The sequence below is a fragment of the Schistocerca serialis genome, chromosome 12 (genome assembly GCF_023864345.2).
Source record: "Schistocerca serialis cubense isolate TAMUIC-IGC-003099 chromosome 12, iqSchSeri2.2, whole genome shotgun sequence".
Lineage (NCBI taxonomy): Eukaryota > Metazoa > Arthropoda > Insecta > Orthoptera > Acrididae > Schistocerca > Schistocerca serialis.
Window position 1 is genome coordinate 164,689,793 of NC_064649.1, and position 19,913 is coordinate 164,709,705.

General features: G+C 44.7%; 1 long non-coding RNA gene and 1 other non-coding gene across 2 annotated transcripts in view; both read right to left on the reverse strand.

The window, feature by feature from the left end:
- The window catches only part of LOC126428197 (uncharacterized), a 721,501-nt gene that overhangs the window by 309,197 nt on the left and 392,391 nt on the right, over nt 1-19,913 (reverse strand). The gene's annotated exons all lie outside the window — the stretch shown is intronic.
- Trnar-gcg (transfer RNA arginine (anticodon GCG)) lies at nt 7,293-7,367 on the reverse strand. The gene has a single exon. It is a non-coding gene; the product is annotated as a tRNA-Arg (tRNA).

Consider the following 19,913-nt stretch of genomic DNA (forward strand, 5'->3'; position numbering starts at 1 on the left):
AGGAAAATAGTTTATATATATTTTTTAAACGTGGTTATAGCCCCAGTGGCATGAGAGGTGTTAAGTCGAGCTACACGACCGTGACTGAGCCTCCACAAGCATAGGTCACAAACTGGTCACTGCCTCATTCCCCCCTCTTTTACACCGTGTTGGCCCGGACAGCACGTTAAATTCTTTTCATGTACACTACTGGCCATTAAAATTGCTACACCACGAAGATGACGAGCTACAGACGCGAAATTTAACCGACACGAAGAAGATGCTGTGATACGCAAATGATTAGCTTTTCAGAGCATTCACACAAGGTTGGCGCCGGTGGCGACACCTAAAACGTGCTGACATGAAGAAAGTTTCCAACCGATTTCTCATACACAAACAGCAGTTGACCGGCGTTGCCTGGTGAAAAATTGTTGTGATGCCTCTTGTAAGGAGGTGAAATGCGTACCATCACGTTTCCGACTTTGATGAAGGTCGGATTGTAGCCTATCGCGATTGCGGTTTATCGTATCGCGACATTGCTGCTCGCGTTGGTCGAGATCCAATGACTGTTAGCAGAATATGGAATGGGTGGGTTCATGAGGGTAATACGGAACGCCGTGCTCGATCCCAACGGCCTCGTATCTAGCAGTCGAGATGACAGACATCTTATCCGCATGGCTGTAACAGATCGTGCTGCCACGTCTCGATCCCTGAGTAAACAGATGGAGACGTTTGCAAGACAACAACCATCTGCACGAACAGCTCGACGACGTTTGCAGCAGCATGGACTATCAACTCGGCTACCCTTGACGCTGCATCACAGACAGGAGCGCCTGCGATGGTGTACTCGACGACGAAGCTGTGTGCACGAATAGCAAAATGTCATTTTTTCGGATGAATCCTGGTTCTGTTTACAGATCATGATGGTCGCATCCGTGTTTGGCGACATCGCGGTGAATAGACATTGGAAGCGTGTCATCGCCATACCTGCGTATCACCCGGCGTGATTGTATGGGGTGCCATCGGTTACACGTCTCGGCCACCTCTTGTTCGCATTGACGGCACTTTGAACAGGGGACGTCACATTTCAGATGTGTTACGACCCGTGGCCCTACCCTCCATTCGATCCTTGCGAAACCCTACATTTCAGCAGGATAATGCACGACCGCATGTTGCAGATCCTGTACGGGTCTTTCTGGATACAGAAAATGTTCCACTGCTGCCCTGGCCAACACATTCTCCAGATCTCTCACCAATTGAAAACGTCTGGTCAATGGTGGCCGAGCAACTGGATCGTCACAATACGCCAGTCACTGCTCGATGAACTGTGGTATCGCGTTGAAACTGCATGGGCAGCTGTACCTGTACACGCCATCCAAGCTCTGTTTGACTCAATGCCCAGGCGTATCGAGGCCATTGTTACGGCCACAGGTGGTTGTTCTGGGTACTGATTTCTCAGGATCTATGCACCCACATTGCGTGAAAATGTAATCACGTGTCAGTTCTAGTAAAATATATTTGTCCAATGAATACCCATTTATCATCTGCATTTCTTCTTGGTGTAGCAATTTTAATGGCCAGTAGTGTATTTAGCCGTATGTCGTCAAATTTGGCTCGAAAAACGCTGTCAGAATTATTGGCTCGTAGCAGCGCTCAGCTTTGTGGTCTGGTTGGCGCACTAAGCAATACAAAGTGTACACTGGTAAGCCCAAACATTGTGACCGCGACATTGGATGTCGCTTGGTGGTCACGTGACGCGGTACCATGCACGGACGGGGGATCACCCTAGCGAAAATATGGGCTGCGAATGGAGAGATCCAATGAGATAAGCGACTTTGACAAAGGACAAATTATTATCACGCAGGGCCTGCGAACGAGTATCTCGAATACAGCGAAGCTGGTCGAATGTGCACGTGCTACTATCGTGAGCCTCTACGGAAAGAGGTAGGACGAAAATGTTCACGGCTCTCCACAGAAAGTGGGGTTTGGAGGCTTGTCTGCTCCGTTGAGTAGCGTAGATAGTAATCTGTGGCACGTCTGCCGAAAGACCACAATGCTGGTACACGCCGCACAATGCTGGAGCACAGCGTTGGATATGGAGCTCCGCAGCAGGCCACCCCTACGTGTTCACGTGTTGGCCCGCCGACATCCTCAGCTGCGACTGCAGTGGGCGCGGGACCATCTGGATCCGACAGTCGATCGATGGAAACGTGTCGACTCTCCGTGTGTTTCACGTTTTCACTACACTAGGTCGATTGTTCCTTCGACATGCTGATACATCACTTTTCGTCATTCTATTCTGCAACCCTTAGGGGTGAAACGCCATCAGGGCCTTCACCAATGAGGATAGACACCCCGAAAACCATCGATCGTATATTAACATTGGTACTTAGCGAATATTCTCAACCACACCTTAGATGTCCTAATCTACAAATAATTATACAAGTGACAGAAATGACGAATCAATCGTATATACAGAGTGTTACAAAAAGGTACGGCCAAAATTTCAGGAAACATTTCTCACACACAAATAAAGAAAAGATGTTTGTGGACATGTGTCTGGAAACGCTCAATTTCCATGTTACAGCTCATTTCAGTTTTGTCAGTATGTACTGTACTTCCTCCATTCACCGCCAGTTGGCCCAATTGAAGGAAGGTAATGTTGACTTCGGTGCTTGTGTTGACATGCGACTCATTGCTCTACAGTACTAGCATCAAGCACATCAGTACGTAGCATCAACAGGTTAGTGTTCATCACGAACGTGGTTTTGCAGTCAGTGCAATGTTTACAAATGGGGAGTTAGCAGATGCCCATTTGGTGTATGCATTAGCACGGGGCAACACAGATTTCCACAACGAAGGTGTCCCGACAGGAAGACGTTCGAAGCAATTGATCGGCGTCTTAGGGAGCACGGAACATTCCAGCCTATGACTTGCGACTGGGGAAGACCTAGAACGACGACGACACCTGCAATGGACGAGGCAATTCTTCGTGCAGTTGACGATAACCCTAATGTCAGCGTCAGAGAAGTTGCTGCTGTACAAGGTAACGTTGACCACGTCACTGTATGGAGAGTGCTGCGGGAGAACCAGTTGTTTCCGTACCGTGTGCAGGCACTATCAGCAGCTGATTGGCCTCCACGGCGAGTGTTTCATACGACAATGTGTCAATCCTCATTTCAGTGCAAATGTTCTCTTTACGGATGAGGCTTCATTCCAACGTCATCAAATTGTAAATTTTCACAATCGACATGTGTGGGTTGACGAGAATCCGCACGCAATTGTGCAATGACGTCATCGACACAGATTTTCTGTGAACGTTTGGACGGGCATTGTTGGTGATGTCTCGATTGGGCCCCACGTTCTTCCACCTACGCCCAATGGAGCACGTTATCATGATTTCATACGGGATACTCTACCTGTGCTGCTAGAACATGTGCCTTTACAAGTACGACACAACATGTGGTTCATGCACGATGGAGCTCCTGCACATTTCAGTCGAAGTGTTCGTACGCTTCTCAACAACAGATTCGGTGACCGATGGATTGGTAGAGGCGGACCAATTCCATGGCCTCCACGCACTCCTGACCTCAACCCTCTTGACTTTCATTTATGGGGGCATTTGAAAGCTCTTGTCAACGCAACGCCGGGACCAAATGTAGACACTCTTCGTGCTCGTATTGTGGACGGCTGTGATACAATACGCCATTCTCCAGGGCTGCCTCAGCGCATCAGGGATTCCATGCAACGGAGGGTGGATGCATGTATCCTCGCTAACGGAGGACATTTTGAACATTTCCTGTAACAAAGTGAAGTCACGCTGGTACGTTCGGTTGCTGTGTGTTTTCATTCCATGATTAATGTGATTTGAAGAGAAGTAATAAAATGAGCTCTAACATGGAAAGTAAGCGTTTCCGGACACATGTCTACATAACATATTTTCTTTCTTTGTGTGTGAGGAATGTTTCGTGAAAGTTTGGCCGTACCTTTTTGTAACATCCTGTATATTTAACATATTCCACTCATATCTACAGACGTCCACTATGTGACCAAAAGTATCCGGACACCTGGCTGAAAATGACTTACAAGTTCGAGACGCCCTCCATCGGTAATGCTGGAATTCAGTATGGTGTTGCCCTGCCCTTAGCCTTGACGACAGCTTCCACTCTCGCAGGCATACGTTCAATCAGGTGCTGGAAGGTTTCTTGAGGAATGGCAGACCATTCTTCAGGGAGTGCTGCACTGAGGAGAGGTATCGATGTCGGTCGGTGAGGCCTGGCACGAAGTCGGCGTTCCAAAACGTCCCAAACGTGCTCTATAGGTCAGGACTCTGTGCAGGCCAGTCCATTACAGGGGCGTTATTGTCGTGTAACCACTCCGCCACATGCCGCGCATTATTAACAGGTGCTCGATCGTGTTGAAAGATACAGTCGCCATCCTCGAATTGATAGTCAACAGTGGGAAGCAAGAAGGTGCTTAAAACATCAATGAAGGCTTGTGCTGTGATAGTGCCACGCATAACAACAGGGAGTGCATGAAAAACATGGCCACGCCATATCACAACCGCTGGCAGATGACGTTCACCGGGCATTCGCCATACCCACAGCCTGCCATCGGATCGCCATACTGTGCACCGCGATTCGGCACTCCACGCACGTTTCTCCACCGTTCAGTCATCCAATGTTCACTCTCCTTACACCGGGCGAGGCGTCGTTCGACATGTACCGGCGTGATGTGTGGCTTATAAGTGGCCGCTCGACCATGAAATCCACGTTTTCCCACCTCCCGCCTAACTGTCATAGTACGTGCAGTGGATCCTGATACAGTTTGGAATTCCTGTGTGATGGTATGGATAGATGTCTGTCTATTACACATTACGACCCCCTTCAACCGTCGGCGGTCTCTGTCAGTCAACAGACGTGGCCTGTACGCTTTTGTGCTGTACGTATCCCTTCACGTTTACACTTCACTGTCACATCGGAAACAGTGTACCTAGGGATGTTTAGGAGAAAGGAAATCTCGCGTACAGTCGTATGACGGAAGTGACACCCAATCACGTTCGAAATCCGTGAGTTCCGCGGAGCGCCCCATTCTGCTCTCACACGATGTCTAATGACTACTGAGGTCGCTGATATGGAGTACCTGGCAGTAGGTGGCAGCACAATGGACCTAACATGAAAAACGTATGTTTTTTGGGGTGTATTTCACCTGGATCTGTAGCGAATTTTGCCTCGCACTTCCGTTTTCACACTGCTCAATATTTATGACTTCTTCACAAGTACTGAAATACGCGTTGTACAACAATATAATTTTACAGTCGTATATGATAATAATGTCTCGAAATATGTTGCGAATACAGTTATCTCTGTAGCAGTAATAAATTAAAGCGTCATGCAAGTTGCGGAAGTTTTTCCACATATCTCCTTGTTTATGACGTAATATCTCCTGTGAACTGTGCGTGATACAACGATACATTTTTCAAAGTTCACTCTACGGTGTACGTGAATACTGACCGCAACATTTCTCGTAAATAGAATTGTTAGCAAATAAGTAATAAATCAAAATGCCGTGCATGATTCCGCAGTTTCGCAGCATGAAGAGTGCAAACGTAGTAAGAGATAAACTACTTTATTCTCATCATTTTGTGGCTAGAGTTATCGATAGAAAATCTCGTACCCGTTTAAAATTATACGCAAAGTTGATTGTAACTAACTACATCATGTTGTCATTCTTCTAATACTGGATGGATACAGTGTGGCTACTTGCGCTACGCTCTTTCTTCGGCCCCCCCCCCCCCCCCCTCCCCCAGTCCTTTGAGAGAGAGTTGATCTTTCCAGGCAGTAAGCGATGAGTGAACCTAGTTTGATTGAAATCGATACCGTGCTTTATGAGTGGATGTGAAACATAGACACATACATCCACTTTTATCATACGAATGGATATATACTCATCATTCGCAAATCACCTAATAGCACACAATCACAACCTAAGAAACATCTTAAAACTACTAGGAGCCTATATGAAATATTAACAATAGAAGAAAACCACCACATCCGAAAATCGATAGCCCACGGAAAGAAAGTACTAAATGAGTAAACATCACTGCGCAATGAAACCTTCTTTTGCGAAGAACTATGTAAATAACACTCACACAAAAACTTCCCTCTATCGGCCCGCAGAACTAAATTTTCCTCTCCCCCATAGTGCACAATATTCACTCTAGATCTCTCTCTCTCTACCTCTCAGCTCTAAACAAACAAACACACACACACACACACACACACACACACACACACACACACACACACCAAACGGTAACAACACTTCTTCGAATTTGAGCGCCTCATCTAGTCAACAGGTAATGGCGGGGAAAACAATGTGCAAGTTAGAAAAATGCCTGTGAAACGGCCAAATGTGGTAGAAACCAGCGTGTTGAAACTGCACAAACAAAGGAGACATTTCACAACGTCAAAGACGTAAATAACGCGATACATACCTATTTTCGTTCGGGAATACATAATTTAAAAAAAATGCGTTTTGCTGTTTGCAGATGACAAGCTGTAGATTGTGTAGCAGACTTACAGCTCCCAACATATTCAGTAGATTCACGCAAGGTATGGAAAAAGCTGTAAGACCAGTAATTTTAAACAATTTGTAGTAAACAACGTACAATGCCTCAGCACAGTAATACATATTTCAACTGCGAACTGTAAAGAAACCATGTATAGTATTAGACAACAATCACTTTATTCACAAATGTGAATGTTTTGTGCCAAATTTTTTCTCTAACCATTAACAAATAATAGCAATTTTACAGAAAGGAAATAAAGTAACCTGCTGAAGATAGTACAAGGAGTGCCGAAACATGCAGGGTAAAATTAAACTCCAAAGGTCTCTTGGATAAGACGGAATTCCTCATCAAAGTATGGATATACATCTAGACATTCGAGGCAACCAGACTGTCTATCTAGCACACCGGTACTTCCTTGGCTACCGCCATCGACGCTTTCGGAAACTCATTTCGGAACTTTAGGGTATTTGACCAATTTCTTTAAGCGAGTACTTCGAAGTGGAACGTCCTGGTAGACTCGGTCCTGGTGGACCGAGACTCGAACTCGGGACCTATGCCTTTCGCGGGCAAATGCTCTACCAACTGAGCTACCCAAGCACAACTCACGCCCCGTCCTCACAGCTTTACTTCTGCCAGTACCTTGTCTCCTACCTTCCAAACTTTACAGAAGCTCTCCTGCAAACCATGCAGACCTAGCATGGAGTGTGTGCTGATATGAGACTTCCTGGCAGATTACAATGGTGTGCTGGACCGAGACTCGAACTCGGGACCTTTGCCTTTCGCAGGCAAATGCTCTACCAACTGAGCTACCCAAGCACGACTCACGCCCCGTCCTCACAGCTTTACTTCTGCCAGTATCTCGTCTCCTACCTTCCAAACTTTACAGAAGCTCTCCTGCGAACCTTGCAGAAGTAGCACTCCTGGAAGGCAAAGGTCCCGAGTTAGAGTCTCGGTCCGGCACACAGTTTTAATCTGCCAGGAAGTTTCATATGAGCGCACACTCCGCTGCAGAGTGAAAATCTCTTTCTGGAATAGTTGGAAGTGTTAGTAGCAGCATACCCAAAAGTCCGGTCATTTGGCGCCGCGAGCAAGGCTTATGCGGGTTGTGTCATTACAGCCCTAAAAATCTGGACATGCGGCTCACCTGGCAACGCTGCTGCTCAGCTCTGCACAACGCGGTGTAAACAAACGCAAACACAATGGCTGGTCAGAAGCTGTAGCGCGCCAACACTGGTGTCGTGGGTCCTGCTTACGTACTTCGTGTCTCATTACTAACTTACGTTAAATGAAACTTACGATATTCTAATGTATTAACAGCCGTCAAAGTTTTTCGTTATCACGCTTTAGCTACGTAGTTTTTAGTTAAGAAATCATGTAAAGTCGCAGTCCCTCTACCGTTGTGCTCTGATTGTCGCGCTGTTGATACGCAGCCTTCGACCATAGATACTGGTAGACTGGCCTTGCTGTGCAGAAGCTATAGGGCTGGTGTGGCTCCAACATAAACCACGTGACTGTAGGCAAAACGTGGCGGGATTTCAAATCAGCGGTCTGCCATCCTATGTCTGTATCGCATTTTCCCCACATTTCTCAATTGACTGCCGAACGCTTCGAACAAAAATTACTTTTTTGTTTGCGAAAAATTATGCCAGAACTACATTTGACCTGGATTTGTTCACAGTTCCATTTATAGAATCTAACAAATACATCGAACGCCACTCTGGTGGCCAATGGGACGAAATTACTATAAACTATCAATTCAAGTATATTGTCGTTAAAATTATTTTAAACAGTAAGAGTGGGCTCGTGTCAAAACTTAAAACATTGGATTCGCCGCATTTTGAGCTCTAGTCACTTATAAAAGAAAATGGGATATGGGAATTATGTCAACTATAGGTGCCAAAATTGTCGACTTTAGGAGCAGGTCCATTTTAGAGTATCAATTTTAGGTGCACTTCAAAGGTTCAGTTCCCACTATTTTTACAAAAGTTTAAACTATCAGTTTAAAAAAAAAAAAAATGATATTTTAGATGAAAGGTGAGCCTTTGAAGTTTCAGAAAATAATTTTGGAGCCTAGGTTTAAAAATGTCAGACACTGTAAATGTAAATTATAAATAGACATTGTAAATAACAACTATCAAAACACTTCTCCGCGAAGTGCTTAGAGCAAAGGCGAGTATGTGCAGATGGCTTAAAGTTTTTCCCTTTCAGGGCCTGTATCCAAAGCTGCCTTCGGTTTTCATCCTTAGGGAAACTACGAGTAGGAACGAAAAACAGTCATATTACATTTTGGAAAGTATCTGTGATAATTCGGTTACAGAAGTAAGTATGAGTCTGACTTCACAGGCATCACTTTCAACACTTTAATTACGTGATACTCAAGTGTAAAAAAAAACACATAAAAGTCACTTCAGCAGATTTCAATAAACGCATCTGCACTACCATAGAATCGCTTACACGTGAAATGTAATGCCATTTCCCCCGACAAAACGCTGAGTACAGCCATAAGCGCAACGCGAAACAACCATGTTTTGCCAACATTCAGGTGACTTCAGCCCAGAGATGTTGGAGCCACGAAAATGACGTCAGGGCCAGTCTATTATATTTATGGTCGAAGTACGCAGCATGAAAATGACTGAGGCTGCTTTCCGCTCCTTAGTGAAATATGGGCTTCTTAATGTTTGTCACAGTTGTACAGAAAAAAATCGGCTTTGAAGTTTTCCGTGAGACTGTATTTGCTACAGCTGAGGCACAACTATGCACTCGATGTGTAATGGAGTCTCACCTTAATCTCTTTTTTCGTTCAGTTTGAAATAGCTACATCGCGTAATTGTAAAATTCATCATCTTTTTTTATGAATAATTGCACATTGCTGGCGGAATTCCTGTTTTCATTTCAGATATAGATTGTTAATTGTCGATATCTTATGAAAAATTGTTAACGAAGGTTGATTAAATTAAGAAAACATAACAATTTCATTTTTAGGACAAAATTGGAAAACCAAACACTCTTTATTTGGACTATGTCCGTTGCTTCGTACGATAGTCTCACACGAACCAGAGTGGTAAGTGTCACAGAAAGCTGAAAAAGCAATCATTTTGACAGCATCGAGCGCACCGTACAACAGCTGCAGTATTACATTTGCCGCTGTACCAGTACAATACGAACCCTACATAGCTGACCTGGAGCCGAGGTCAGGGATTTGTCGCGAGAAAAAACAAGACTGCATAAGCCGGCGGACGTACTGGAGCTACGGCCGGTATTACACTAGCAAATTTCTTTGTCAAAGATTTAAACAAAGACGTGATCAAATATTCCGTCAAATTTATTTGACAAAGATCCTTGACGTAGCGCTAGAAGGGGTATTACAGTGTCATCATATTTTTCGTTAAAGTTCAAGATGGCTGACAACAACTTGTTATTGAACGCAGCAGTTGCATGTACCACAACTGTACTGTGTGCACATGCGGAAGAGAAGTGGGGGGGGGGGAAAAAGGAAACGTACCTGGGTGAAGCCGTGGGTTTTACGACGACACGATAAAAGCATTCGACAAAACTTGTTACGTGAGTTTGTAGTGGAGGACATTAAGTCGTACATCAATTACTTAAGAATGGATGAGCATACGTTTCTGTATGTGCTCAGTGAAGTGTATCCTCATATCACAAAGCACAATATTCACTTAAGAACTGCTACATCTTCAGAAGACAGGCTCACTGTAACACTCCGATTCCTTGCTGCAGGAGAGGTTAGGTTAGGTTAGGTTAGGTCAGGTCAGGTCAGGTCTCCACTCTCCTTAATGTGTTTTTGCATTCATCGTACCTAACGTTGTAAAGCCCCTCATCAGCTTCATATCTCTCTATTAATTTTATAGTTGTCGGCACACACCAATTGTATTTACCGGCAATGTTTATAAAAACACTAAAGACGGCAGACCGCTGCAGCGATGCTAGGGCTCCATGTGGTGACATGTCACATTGCAGTGAACAGAAAACAAGCGACTTCTTTGATCAAATCTACAGTGAGGTCCTAGATTTGATCAGATATTGGACGACATTTGACAAAGTTCCCTATTACACCATCAAATATCTTTGACAAAGATTCTTGACAAAGATATTTGACAAAGAAACTTGACAGTGTAACACCGGCCTAACGCACGCAGCTTTATCACACGTCACTGCCGAACACTGGCGGGGTATAGAACGGAAATTCATAAAAAGAAGCGGAGGAAATGCGGCGCCTGGATGACTTCGTGGATTCTCCTGTTGATCGAGTCGTTTTCAACAGAAAAATTACCCAATGTTTATGTTAGGAATTTTCTTCGCGTTTGTTTGTAATTAGAATGCTATGTTAGATGACAACGAGAACATTTTACACTTTCCGTCTGGTCACCTAAGAAGCGTGAGGTAATGCTGGAGCTCTGCCGAATATTATTTCGTTATCTTTAAAAATTAAACGATATTCGAAGCTATATTGTTCCTCTGCTCGTTCTTTTTACGTCTGAACCGCAACTGCTCACATCGTCACAGGCTAGCTGGACCGCTCTCCGAGTTCAACCTGTTGTCAGCCACATAATCGCTCAGTCCGTGTGCGTGTAACACTGCATAAAGCGTGTCCTTATCATCGTACTCAACTGTATTGAACACAGCTCGGCTTCCCCTCCACGTGAAACGAAATGCAATGAGAGTCAAGCAAACGCGGAAGAACACGTGGTGTAATGTTTACATCAGGTTTATTCAGGTATAGCTTCCCAAAGCTAAGTGAAGGAGGCAAAAAGGAATACAAACGTCTCACAAAAGAGATCGACAGGAAGTGCAAAATGGTTAAGCAGGGATGGCTAGAGGAGAAATGAAAGGATGTAGAGGCTTATCTCACCAGGGGTAAGATAGATACTGCCTACAGGAAAATTAAAGAGACCTTTGGAGAAAAGAGAACCACTTGTATGAATATGAAGAGCTCAGATGGAAACCCAGTTCTAAGCAAAGAAGGGAAAGCAGAAAGGTGGAAGGAGTATATAGAGGGTCTATACAAGGGCGATCTACTTGAGGACAATATTATGGAAATGGAAGAGGATGTAGATGAAGATGAAAGGGGATTTACGATACTGCGTGAAGAGTTTGACAGAGCACTGAAAGATCTGAGTCAAAACACGGCCCCGGGGGTAGACAACATTCCATTCTGAAGAAGAGAAATTTGTTAACATCGAGTATAGATTTAAGTGTCTGGAAGTCGTTTCTAAAAGTATTTATATGGAGTGTAGCCACGTATGGAAGTGGAACATGGACGATAAATAGTTTGGACAAGAAAATAATAGAAGCTTTCGAAATGTGGTGCTACAGAAGAATGCTGAAGATTAGATGGGTAGATCACATAACTAAGGAGGAGGTATTGAATAGGATTGGGGAGAAGAGAAGTTTGTGGCACAACTTGACTAGAAGAAGCGATCGGTTCGTAGGACATGTTCTGAGGGCCGGCCGGAGTGGTCGAGCGGTTCTAGGCGCTGCAGTCTGGAACCGCGCGACCGCTACGGTCGCAGGTTCGAATCCTGTGTCGGGCATGGATGTGTGTGCTGTTCTTAGGTTAGTTAGATTGTAGTTCTAAGTTCTAGGGGACTGATGACCTCAGCAGTTTAGTCCCATAGTGCTCAGAGCCATTTGAACCATGTTCTGAGGCATCAAGGGATCACCAGTTTAGTACTGGAGGGCAGCGTGGAGGGTAAAAATCGTAGAGGGAGACCAAGACATGTATACACTAAGCAGACTCAGAAGGATGTAGCTTGCAGTAAGTACTGGGAGCTTACACAGGATGGAGTAGCATGGAGAGCTGCATCAAGCCAGTCTCAGGACTGAACACCACAACAACAACAGCTTTCGGATGGAACGTTGTACGAGTCCGTAGCCAGGTTCCGGACGCAGCCATCTTGTGAGAGCCTGCCCTGCGCGTTTGTCAGGCTGGCAGCGCAGCGCGCCATTGTGGTCGCCGCCGCTAATCCCCCGGGCCGCGGCGCGGCGCGCTGTGCCCGAGGGATTAGCGGCTAATGGCGCGTGCGCCCTTTGTGGCCGCGTCGCCGCCTCTGATTGGCCGACGCCGCCACAAAGCCAGCCGCAGGGCTCAGGGCCGCTGCTGCTGCCGGCTCTCATTGTCCCTGCCTACACTGTATTCTGCACGTCACAGCCACCACTCTGCTCTTCAACAAATACCACAGTCGCCGCCACGCTGGAAATCGCCCGAAAAGGGGTCACACAGTCCCCACTAACAAGGGAACCTATCCATCGCACCACCCCTCCCTCAGATTTAGTTATAAGTTGGCACAGTGTATAGGCCTTGAAAAACTGAACACAGACCAATCGAGAAAACGAAATAGTTGTGTGGAACTACGAAAAAAAAAATAAGCAAAATATACAAAATGAGTAGTCCATGCGCAAGATAGGCAACATCAAGGATAGTGTGAGCTCAGGAGCGCCGTGGTCCCGTGGTTAGCGTGAGCAGCTGCGGAACGAGAGGTCCTCGGTTCAAGTCTTCCCTCGGGTGAAAAGTATACTATCTTTTTTTTTCGCAAAGTTATGATCTGTCCGTTCGTTCACTGACGTCTCTGTTCACTGTAATAAGTTTAGTGTCTGTGTTTTGCGACCGCACCGCAAAACCGTGCGATTAGTAGACGAAAGGACGTGCCTCTCCAATGGGAGCCGAAAAACATTTGATCGCAAGGTCATAGGTCAACCGATTCCTCCACAGGAAAACACATCTGATATATTCTATATGACACTGGTGACGGCATGTGCGTCACGTTACAGGAATATGTTGTCGACCCACCTAAGTTGTACACTTGGCGAATGGGTAAAAAGATTCTTCTATCTTGCCCGATTTAGGTTTTCTTGTGGATGTGATAATCACTCCCAAAAAAGTGATGAAAACATAAGAGTTTGTCACATAAACTGCAACAAATGATTGCAACAATTTCACAGTCGCACAGTTTTCCTTGTGCTCTGTTTTTAACTTTTTCAAATTTTTCCGTGTGTAGACCGTCAAATCCTGCATATGTCCAAGCAAATCTGAACATGTCCTGCAATTTTGGAGAGCGAAGTTGATTATGTGTGAGTGCCAGAACTTTGATAGCTGTCTGACAATAAAAAAATAAACTTTTGCACTCGAGGGAAGACTTGAACCAAGGACCTCCAGCTCCGCAGCTACTCATGCTAAGCACGGGACCACGGCGCTCCTAAGGTCACACAATCCTTGATGTTCTATCTTTCGCATGGACTACTCAGTTTGTATATTTTGCTTATTTTTTTCATAGTTCCACACAACTTCTTCCTGTTTTCTCGATTGATCTGTGCCAACTTATAAGTAAATCTGAGGGGGGTGCGATGGCGAGGTTCCCTTGTAAGACTGAGCGCAAACTGAGACGCGCGTATTGCGTGTGACGCGCACAGCCTCATATCTCGCGCTGGTCCTGCGCACATAGCGTCGCGTACGCATGCAGGATGTACATAAAGTCCAGGAACACTTTTAATTAGTTATTGTACAGGAAGGAAACATTGTACAGATATCATGCATATGTCATTTTGAAGAGAAACCATGGATGTTTTTTTTTTTAATTTTTTTTTTATTTTTGTATACGGCCACAGCGAGTTTTGGTAATTTGCCGATAGTCAGCAATAGTCGTAAACACGGCGAGTTCAGGTGCAAAGCGAGCTTTCTGTGTGTTGCAGTTCGACAAAAACAAGTGTGCTACGGCTATTCGATGGATGTTCAGAGCCAAGTACAGTAAGAAGCCACCAACAAGGAAGGCCATTTACCACTGGCACAACAAATTCGTTACGACGGGTTGCTTGTGCCCGGCAAGAGAAGCGAACGTCCCAGTTTGTGTGAAGTGAATGTGAAGCGCGTACGAGAGACATTCACAAGGAGTCCAAAGAAATCGGTGCGCCGTCCATCCCGCGAACTCGAAATGGCTCCAACGGCAGCGTACGAAGTCCTGCGACGGAAGCTGTCTGTGAAACCGTTCAAACTGGAGCTGGTGCAGGGGCTCAATGCCGACGACAAACACGAGCGTTTGGAGTTTTGTTCACAGTTCCAACAATTGACTGAGGGTCGGGATGGCATTGTTGATCGGTTAATTTTTAGCGACGAAGCCACTTTTCACACTAATGGGAACATATCAGACATAATTGTCGAATCTGGGATACAAAGCGTTCACACGAATGCATTGAATGTGATTCCCCAAAGGAAAATGTTTTTGTGCCTTGTCACGTCGGAAACTGTACCGGCCATTCTTCTTCGCAGAGACCACTGTCACTGGATATTCCTACCTGGACATGTTGCAGCAATGGCTGATATCTCGAATGCAATCGGATTCTCCGTCCATCTTTCAGCAGGATGGGGCTCCACCGCATTCTCATCGTGAAGTTCGTGGGTACCTGAACACGGAGCTGCCGCATCTATGGATCGGCCGTGCTACAGAAGGGGACAGCTGTTTCACGAAATGGCCTCCCCGATCACCAGGTCACACTCCGTGTGACTTCTTTCTGTGGGGACACATAAAAGATCTGGTGTATGTACTGCCTCTACCACGTGATGCAGCAGAGCTCCGGGAGAGAATACGGGAAGCGGCTGCCGCAGTCCACGATGCCGTGCTGGGACGGGTACGGCAAGAATTCCATTACCGTATTGACATCTGCCGGGTCCCTTGTGGTTCTCACATCGAATGGTTGTAAAAAAAAAAGGAAAAGAAAGCAATATGTATAACATTTGTACAATGTCTCGTTTTCCTGCAACAAATAATTAAAACTGTTGCCGGCCATTATTTACAGCCTGTACCTCGCATGCGCCGACAGAATGGTTTTGCAGAGTGTTGTGCGGCTACGACGATACCTCGTGTGGGGCATGCTGGCGGCGTTCAGTGCAGTTGCCTGTGCAGCAGCAAGACACAGACTGAGCGGAGCGCGAGAGCGCGAGAGCGCGAGAGCTTATATACTGTGCGAGGACTTTGACCTTAGATAAGGACTTAAAGAGTTTTCGCAGTGGTCAGCGGAGCGTTATCCAGGACGCGCACACTAGGTGTTCTAGATGAAACAACATCAGGACACAAGAAAAATCGCATTCCAGTGAAGAGTGTTGCAGCCCACGCTCTCGTCGGTGGACCTTGTGTATTTCTTGAATGTTCTCTTAATTTTAGCTTGGATATAAACGACACTTTCTCACATGGAAATTTCCTGCAACAAATAATTAAAACGGTTGCCGGACGTTATTTACAGCCTGTACCTCGCATGCGCTGACATAATCCTGTGTCTTTGTCTAACGACTGTGAAAGGGTACAGTACCGCCCGACATTGAAAATAGGTACAATATACTTCATTATTCTTGTCTGAACAACATATTTTTTCTAATAATAACTCAATTTCAATTAATACAGCGAAGCCGGATACCAGTGTGGAAAAGAATGACAATTTATTTATTTAATTGATCACATGTGCACTCCCACAAAATAAATCCCTACATCCAGTTTGGTGAGATCTGTGAAATGAATGAATGTATGGTCGTCTGCTAACCGCAGATAGTGAATGTGAATATATGATCATCTTTGAGCCGATCCTTTGGCCACCTTTGGTGGGACCAAAGAGATGAAATTTACCAGAGCTTTGAGCGCCTGAAATGTGGCTGACCAATACGGTAGCAAGGTGCTCCCCCACTTTGACAGAGGTGCGAGAGGACCTGGAGAACGGCCATGTTTCGGCACTCTGCCGCTGGATCTTGTGCTGTTAAGACCTGTCTTAGTTGTGTTCCGTAAAGACAAAAGAGTGGAGACATGGTATGCATGTGGAATATTTAAGAGTACTTTGAAATAATAATTTCTCTATTTCAGGAACTTTCGTGGGGAGAATTAAATCTCAGGCAGGTAATATTAATGGGATCGTAGTAATCTTCGGAAGTGACCAACGGTCACAATGAAACCACGTGTAGCAATAAGTTGAAATACTTCCGTGTGCTTAAGTTAAGCTGAATTACTAGCGTGTGTACTATACGTTGAAATATTTAAGAAATAGCGTGTGCAGAACTTGAAATTAGAGGCGAATACTTCCACGTGGTGAGTACTGTGTGAGTCTCAATCTCTGTATGAGACAAAGGATAAAGAGAAGTACTCGTCCATGGTATCAGTTGAGGACTCGCGTGTGTGATGAATATGTTCTTAATATTACTTTGCGTGATATGATTCCGTGAGACGCTAGATTCAAACTCTGAGAGAGAAGCAAGGTGAGTCGGCCGTCTATCCAGCAACGCCACTTGGCTGGCATTGCACAGGAAGACGTGCATATACCTCCAGAGTTCATAGTAGGAAAGTACAATTACGAAGTGGGGCAGTGTCGTGTGAAACTGCGATAAATATTAATTGAAGTGGGAAAGTTGAAAGTGATAATGTTGTGACTATTCTCTGTGTAGCATTTCATGTTGTAGTGTGGTGTATGTCATGTAATTTGGGTATGTGTGGTTTGCGTGGGAGAGTAGCAAGGTAGTTTCAAAAGATTAGTGGGTTATGCTTGTTCCTTCGGTACCGCTCGGTCTGGAGGAAAGTTTAGTGATGATGATTGTGAGAGTCGAAGTGTGAGGTATAATAAAAGATCCACCATCCTATCCAGAAAGTGCACTGTAGCGTTAAATAATTACGAGACGATAATATAGAGATTCACCAATGTAAAGCTGGGCGGAATTTCTCATGTGTTATTGTTGTAGGTTATAGAATTTGTGTGTTTAGGTTATAGAATTTATCGGAATAAATAAGATGGTGAAAAGAAAAAGATTGGTGGACTTTTCCTTCGAATTGTATGTTGTCATGATGTCCCGAATTTATAATGTGTGCGCCATTCGTATTCAGTGCGGTGGCCACGTGTTGACAAAAGCCGTTAAATAAAACACAAAAAGAAAATGTGGTATTGCCAGTGCGTAGTGTACAGTCAGAGTTCTGTAAATAACTGATAGTCAGATGTGCGTTTCCGTTGCGTATTATTCATATAGGAGGATAATTTGTAACTTAATTGAGAGTACGAGAGTTCATATTACTTGATAAATAAGAATGAATCCACTCGCTTGGCAGACCACTCATCTTGCAGGCCTGACTGCTTGATGCCACAGTATGAGCAAGGCATGTGGGTGCCTCTCAACTGTACACAAACTGCTCAGTGAAAATATTTCATTTTCGCCTTACCTGTGGCGTTATATGTCATCTTCTTGGTGAAGCGTCCATCATCTCGCTAATGGTCGTATTTACCGTGATATACACGTTTTACTGAGACAATACGCTAAACTCAAGAAGTTTGCATTAAAAACCAGGGGTCTGTATGATATTGCGTTTGGTGCGTATTACACTGTATGCTGCTGTGTATGAAATTTAGTTAAGATACCAAATTTTTGTTTAGGCTTGGGCGGTGGCCTCTATCTGCCTCCGATCTCGTGAAAATGGATCCTATGTAGCGCATTCATTCCCGATCTCAAGCCCGCGAGAATGAAATACTCACAACATCCCTCATATCTCCTATACCACTCGAGACATCGAAACGAGGTTTTGGGGAATGATGGCACACAAGGAGGAGAGCATTTTGCCAATTCGTAACCACACGGAACCCTCATATGTATGGTGATGTATCAGAAGTTATAGTTCCTATTTGATTTTTTTCATTGCAGTGACTGTAATTTTTACGAGCTTTAGTGAAACAGGTGCTACCTAATATGAAAATAAAGATGAAATTCCTTCTGTTATGTTACTGGAAACAAATATAATGAGGTTTGTCGTAAGCTGTTCAGCTTCCTGGTGGCCAATTACTTCTTTAATGAGACACTGTTTCAGAATTCTGTCGCAATAGCTGCTGAAAAAGGAGTTTGTGTAAATTATACTGTCTTTCGGCAAAATAGATACGGTTAAACGTGTGAACAAGAGAAATGTGGCCTTTACTCATAACTGGTGATGGTTCTTCGAAAGACAGGAGGTTAACAATTCGCCACGCGGTCTGAGGCGTCCTGTCACGGTTCGCTATTCCCGTCAGAGGTTCTAATCCTCTCTACGGCATGGCTGTGTGTGTTGTCCTTAGCGTAAGTTAAAGTTAGGTTAAGTAGTGTGTAAGCTTAGGGACCGATGACATCAGCAGCTTGCGCCCATAAGGTCTTACCACAAATTTCCAAGTTAACAACTCACACAAAAATAAATTGGCTATTCTGTTGGAATTTTGGTTGTATCCCTGTAAGCCATCGTATTTTTAACACTGTATAACTGTAATTGAAATTTTATTCCTTTTCTTCGTCTGAGCAGTATTAAAATAATGTCGAGCGTTCCCCTCAGGCTGAATCACACGCACACGCCAGATGCTCGATCCAGACCTACGGGTTGCGAAACTGACATTGTGTGAGTCGCGAATAAAGCAGTTCTTACTGAGAAAAGTAAACACGCAATGGTCTGTGTATCGTCAGCACCTGAGAATATTGCTCGCGACAGGAATGCGGAAGCAAGCCATGTGTGTTACGCGAGAGGAAGAGTTCACGTGGTTCGAAAAACATTGTCACGAAAGTAGATGTGCCTTTGTCAGCAATACATTTCAACAAATTAAATATATATAAAATCACCACACTCTTTCAGGATATCATACTTTCGGAATAATACCGACCATTACTTCATTTTTATTATTAGTTTATTGGTGCTGATAGTGTGTATGCGACCACTGAAATGTTTTTCCTAGTCGCGACGAGCCGATTAAAACATCGTTATTCGTGAAGGCTTCTCGAATGTTTCTAACTTGCAGTGGAAATGCGATGTCCATATGTACGGAGTATATGTTTCTTATTTCATCAATATCCAAATAATGATAGTGAAACTTGTGTACTTCATATGTCGGACGCGTTTTACCAGGAGCAGAAGGGGTCGTACGTGTGGAAATTACGCCCTGTCGACTTTTTGTAACAGGTCGTAGAGATACGACAGCATAACAGACAGCAGGTAGATAACCTTGTTTTACTTTCCTGCCTTGCTTCTAGGGCACGTGAATCCTTACTTCCTTATTCACTACCCTCACGATGAATCGTCCGTCCCTTCTTACGACCTGAAAACATTGTGGAGGCAGATGATACAATCCCAGTGGCTAATGGCTCACCAGTCGTTGAACTGTGCATTGTTCTTGACAAAAGAATAAACAAAACAAAAGAACTGTACAGATACACGTAACTGAAAACTGTTGTGTACTAACGAAAACGGCAAAAAAACGAAACACTGCTCAGTGACAATAAGATGCAGTACACAGTAAGGCCGTATTTTTCGGATGGGTAATAATTCCGCTGCCCATACTCGCCACGCCGAAGCGAACACACGGCAGGACTCCGTTGCTG